This window comes from Carassius auratus, chromosome 6 (genome assembly GCF_003368295.1).
Source record: "Carassius auratus strain Wakin chromosome 6, ASM336829v1, whole genome shotgun sequence".
Taxonomy (NCBI): Eukaryota; Metazoa; Chordata; class Actinopteri; order Cypriniformes; family Cyprinidae; genus Carassius; species Carassius auratus.
The window spans coordinates 13654825-13661444 of NC_039248.1; positions in this window are offsets into that span (position 1 = coordinate 13654825).

Below are 6620 nucleotides of genomic sequence, written 5' to 3' on the forward strand. Positions count from 1 at the left end.
TCAACTAACTCTCATTTGAGTATTAGTAGGCTTAGGTTAAAGGGTTAGTTCACCCAAATATTAAATTTATGTCCTTAATGACTCACACTCATGTCGTTCCAAACCCGTAAGACTTCCGATCATCTTCGGAACACAGTTTAAGATATTTTAGATTTAGTCAAAGAGCTTTGTGTCCCTCCATTGAAAATGTATGTATGTTATACTGTTCATGTCCAGAAAGGTAACAAAGGTAAAGGTAAAAAACATCTTCAAAGTAGTCCATGTGACATCAGAGGGTCAGTTAGAATTTTTTGAATCATCGAAAATACACTTTGGTCCAAAAACAGCAAAAACTACGACTTTATTCAGCATTGTCTTCTCTTCCAGGTCTGTTGTGAGCGCGTTCACCAAATCGAACTGAATCAATTGAAATGGTTCACGTCTCCAATAAGCATTAATCCACAAATGACTTAAGCTGTTAACTTTTTTAACGAGATTGACTTGTTCCCGAGTCAAGAACCGTTTCTGTCAGACGTGTCCGATTTGTGAACCGAGGAGCTAATGATACTGTGCATGTGTGATTCAGTGTGAAGCAGACTGACACACAGTGCATCTGAACCAAACTGGTTCTTTTTGTGATTGATTCTGAACTGATTCTGTGCTAGTGTTATGAGCGCAGGTAAACCGAAGGCTTGAATCAAGGGCAATCATCGCCAATGACATCATCACGTCGAGCACAAAAGAACCGGTAAACTGTTTTCTTCAACCAGTTTATTGAATCGAATTGTCCGAAAGAACTGGTTCGCGAAAAATAACTGAACTTCCCATCACTACTGGTGATCTGAAAGCCGATGCAACCAGTTCTTGACTCGAGAATGAGTCAATCTTTCATTCGTTATCTGGCTCGGCTCAGTGTTCATCTTCAGTTCTCTCTTCACAGCAGTTCAGTCAGTGTACTGTTTGAGTAAATGAATTACTCCGGGAGTATCAGCCACATGAAAAAAAGTTAACAGCTTATGTCATTTGTGGATTAATGCTTATTGTAGAAGTGATCCATTTCAAACGATTCAGTGCGATTTGGTGAACTGGTTCAAGAAGATCCGGTTACATCGTGTGATTCGTTCGCGAGCCAGATATCACTACACTGCAGTGAACACGATCACAACAGACCCGGAAGAGAAGACAATGCTGAATAAAGTCGTAGTTTTTGGTATTTTTGGACCAAAATGTATTTTCAATGCTTCAAAAAATTCTAACTGACCCTCTGATGTCACATGCACTACTTTGAAGATGTTTTCATTACCTTTCTGGGTAATGTCTAGCAGACATTACCATACATTTTCAATGAAGGGATGGAAAGCTCTCAGACTAAAACTAAAATATCTTAAACTGTGTTCAAAGGGTGAACGGAGGTCTTATGGGTTTGGAACGACATGACCGACATAACTTTAATATTTGGGTGAATTAACCCTTAAAGGTTAGGGTAGGTACTATATGTTCACGTACGTGCAAAGTTACTTATAGACAGTTTGTCAACATAAAGTGTTAGCATATATTTAGCAAACATGGTAGTAATACTCTAAAGACTTCTAGTTGATATGTAGTTGCAGATTTACTTATATACAGCTGTCTAAAGCATACAAAATAACCAAATGATAGTACAATAAAAGTAGTTCAAATGTGCAAATGTGTCATATTGCACATTAATCTGATTTGATATATGATCTTATAGCTGTTTGAGAAAAAAAATTATATTCTTTTAAGTGGTCATTGATTGCTTTAAATAAAGTAGCATTAGAAAAATGATAAGATATGAGACTTATAATACATTATAAATATAAGAAATATAATCCATTGTAACTGTATGCAACATGTTCACTGTGTTATAAATCATCATACTCTTAAAAACTATAACCACAAATAAGTCAATATTATAAAACATTAAAACTGTTCTTATGAATATTCTTATATGTATATGTGTGTGTGTGCGTGTGTGTGTGTGTGTTTTATAATGCATTATGAATTCATTATAATTCCCATAATACTCTTATGCTGTATTGTAAATATGGGCTTCACAGAAAGTATTACCAGATATCTCTCATTTTTACAACACATAGATAGATGATTCAGGCTGTGAGTGCAACAAGGAAAACCAACACTCATGTTCTTATCATGTATGTGCACATAACAGAAAATAACAACTATGCAAGTAAAATTCTTTCAATTATGGAGCGATAGCGGATGCAAGGGAGATACAAATTTTGGGTTGTAAAAATATTACAAAAATTAAAGTATGTACTTGCTATGATTGGCCAGTGCAATGTAGTTGTCATCTGGAGTCCAAATTGTGTGCCATGTCTTGACACTATAAATCCACAAAACTGATCTGCAAATGCACATGAAGTGATTCACAAACATGTGCTGTGATCCAAAATGCACATATGAAGGTAAGCCCTCATGAGAAATGAACATCAGCTGTCCCCCCTGCAAGTGTCCCTAATGGTTTGTGTAGGTCTATGGCAGACAATTTCCTGGCCCCCTTTAAATTAAATATATATATATATATATATATATATATATATATATATATATATATATATATATATATATATATATATATATGTATATATGTATATATATATATATATGTATATATATATATATGTATATATATATATATGTATATATATATATATATATATGTATATATATGTATATATATATATATATATGTATATGTATATATATATATGTATATGTATATATGTATATGTATATGTATATATGTATATGTATATATATATATGTATATATATATATATATATATATATATATATATATATATATATATATATATATATATATACAGTTTTGTTCAAAATAATAGCAGTACAATGTGACTAACCAGAATAATCAAGGTTTTTAGTAAATTTTTTACTGCTACGTGGCAAACAAGTTACCAGTAGGTTCAGTAGATTGTCAGAAAACAAACAAGACCCAGCATTCATGATATGCACGCTCTTAAGGCTGTGCAATTGGGCAATTAGTTGAAAGGGGTGTGTTCAAAAAAATAGCAGTGTCTACCTTTGACTGTACAAACTCAAAACTATTTTGTACAAACATTTTTTTTTTTCTGGGATTTAGCAATCCTGTGAATCACTAAACTAATATTTAGTTGTATGACCACAGTTTTTTAAAACTGCTTGACATCTGTGTGGCATGGAGTCAACCAACTTGTGGCACCTCTCCGCTGTTATTCCACTCCATGATTCTTTAACAACATTCCACAATTCATTCACATTTCTTGGTTTTGCTTCAGAAACAGCATTTTTGATATCACCCCACAAGTTCTCAATTGGATTAAGGTCTGGAGATTGGGCTGGCCACTCCATAACATTAATTTTGTTGGTTTGGAACCAAGACTTTGCCCGTTTACTAGTGTGTTATGGGTCATTGTCTTGTTGAAACCACCATTTCAAGGGCATGTCCTCTTTAGCATAGGGCAACATGACCTCTTCAAGTATTTTAACATATGCAAACTGATCCATGATCCCTGGTATGCGATAAATAGGCCCAACACCATAGTAGGAGAAACATGCCCAAATCATGATGCTTGCACCTCCATGCTTCACTGTCTTCACTGTGTACTGTGGCTTGAATTCAGAGTTTGGGGGTCGTCTCACAAACTGCCTGTGGCCCTTGGACCCAAAAAGAACAATTTTACTCTCATCAGTCCACAAAATGTTCCTCCATTTCTCTTTAGGCCAGTTGATGTGTTCTTTGGCAAATTGTAACCTCTTCTGCACATGCCTTTTTTTTTAACAGAGGGACTTTGCGGGGGATTCTTGAAAATAGATTAGCTTCACACAGACGTCTTCTTACTTGTCACAGTACTTACAGGTAACTCCAGACTGTCTTTGATCATCCTGGAGGTGATCATTGGCTGAGCCTTTGCCATTCTGGTTATTCTTCTATCCATTTTGATGGTTGTCTTCCGTTTTCTTCCACGTCTCTCTGGTTTTGCTCTCCATTTTAAGGCATTGGAGATCATTTTAGCTGAACAGCCTATCATTTTTTGCACCTCTTTATAGGTTTTCCCCTCTCTAATCAACTTTTTAATCAAAGTACGCTGTTCTTCTGAACAATGTCTTGAACGACCCATTTTCCTCAGCTTTCAAATGCATGTTCAACAAGTGTTGGCTTCATCCTTAAATAGGGGCCACCTGATTCACACCTGTTTCTTCACAAAATTGATGACCTCAGTGATTGAATGCCACACTGCTATTTTTTTGAACACACCCCTTTCAACTAATTCAACTAATTGCCCAATTGCACAGCCTTAAGAGCGTGCATATCATGAATGCTGGGTCTCATTTGTTTTCTGAGAATCTACTGAACCTACTGGTAACTTGTTTGCCACGTAGCAATAAAAAAATATACGAAAAACCTTGATTATTCTGGTTAGTCACATTGTACTGCTATTATTTTGAACAAAACTGTGTATATATATATATATATATATATATATATATATATATATATATGTATATGTATATATATATATATATATATATATATATATATATATATATATATATATATATATATATATATATATATGTATATGTGTATATATATATATGTATATATATATAATGTATGTGTATATATATATATATATATATATATATATATATATATATATATGTATGTATATGTGTTTGTTTTTCCTAAAATCAACATACAGAGCATTAATCATGAAGTTCCTCTGAAATAACATCACAGATGGTAAATGGCAGTCAACACAATTTTGTTGAACAAGCTAATCATCAAGAGACACCTTTTTGTGCTGGACTTTGACATCTGGATGCAAAAGAAATTATAATATTGTTAACTAATAATCTATAATGTTAGTGCCGCCACAAAATATGTGCTGGGAATGGGCATATCTGAAGACCTTATGTAAAAATCTGCATGGGTATTAGAATTTTCATGTGAAACATTAAGTGCCGAGCATCAGGCAATACTTCAGTGTATATTGCAGAACAGTCTTCAAACTTCTGAGGTTTTATCCACATAGCACTGTGACAGCATTTGCTTTCTTAACACTTCACACTTTTGGAAATCCTTCCATAAGCTTGGTGTCCATAAGTGCCAACACACAACTCCCAAGACATGTAAAGCCAGCCTTGTAAAAATTAGATGGGCTTACCTGGAGCTGGCACAAAAGGAGTTGCGGATAGTGCAAGCATAGCCAGCTTTGCTACTTATATGTTGTATATTTCTTTTTAAAAAAAAGAAAGAAAAGATAAAGCATAAAGGACGGACACACAAGTTCCTGACTCATGGACCAAATCATCCTTTACTCCCGTCTAGTGGCATAAAATTGCAATCACCATTGAACTCCATATTAGGTACAGGTACAGATTGTGGCATAAACTGTGGAAAAGATGAACAGGTAGATGTTTTTTTTATTTATTTTTATTTTATTTCTTATAAAGAAATTAGGTAATGTGGTATCTCTAGAACATGAGCCAAGATTTGATTTAGTGACACATGATTTATGAAATAAAAACATTTCATTCTCTCTCTTTTTTTTTTTTTTTTTTCTATAGCGCGTCCAATTACTATCTTTTTTATCCTAGCAGTCAATGTCTTGGACCTAGATTGTTTGGCCTAGATTTCACATTTGTACCATTTACATTTTTGTCTGTGGATTCAGTTTTAGTATAAAGTGTATAAAAAGAATGATGATAATAAGTACAGCTTGAATAACACAAAGCCCATAATTATTTCTGGTTCTCAAATATTTTTTTTAGATGGTGGGACACTACAGCAGTAAAATTAGCTGACTTTTTAACACCCCACATCTGGGGAAACCATCAACATCAGCAATATGGTAATTGGTGTAAAACTGTTTCCGTGGTGGACATACTAGGCTATGTATTGTCAAATAATGTAGTTTACAAATAGCATGTTGGTTATTTACATCCACTAATACAAAATAAGTTGCTATTAGACGGCCACCAGGACAAGACCACAGGAAACAGATCATTCTTCTGCACAATCTGACTTTACTGCAGCCTGGAATTGAACTGCTGGTTTTGTCTGGCCAGAGGAGAACTGACCCCTGACTCAGCCTGGTTTCTCCCAAGGTTTTTTCTCCATTCTGTCACTGATGGTTTTTTGGTTCCTTGCCGCTGTCGCCTCTGGCTTGCTTAGTTGGGGACACTTAATTTCCAGCGATATCGTTGACATGATTGCACATATACTATTTATTAAACTTAACTGAGCTGGATGATGACATCACTGAATTAAATTACACACTATTTTCCTATTTAATGCTGTTCAGTTGCTTTGACGCAATCTGTATTGATAAAAGTGCTATATAAATAAAGGTGACTTCTGACTTCTTTGGAACAACAAAGTAGCAGCTGTAGAACCCACTCTCTCTCTAGCTCACTCAGTGGGAAGACTTCTATTGCATGTTTCTCAAGGAGGATGAGAACCTCTTGCCTCAGCACTGACTCATTGTGAGCCGGTACTGCAGAATTATTGGATCAGATAACTACTTTAGTATGAAAAAAGTATTGTCTTAATTATCTGTTTTTGCCCACGCAATGAAAGTCAATGGAGTCCA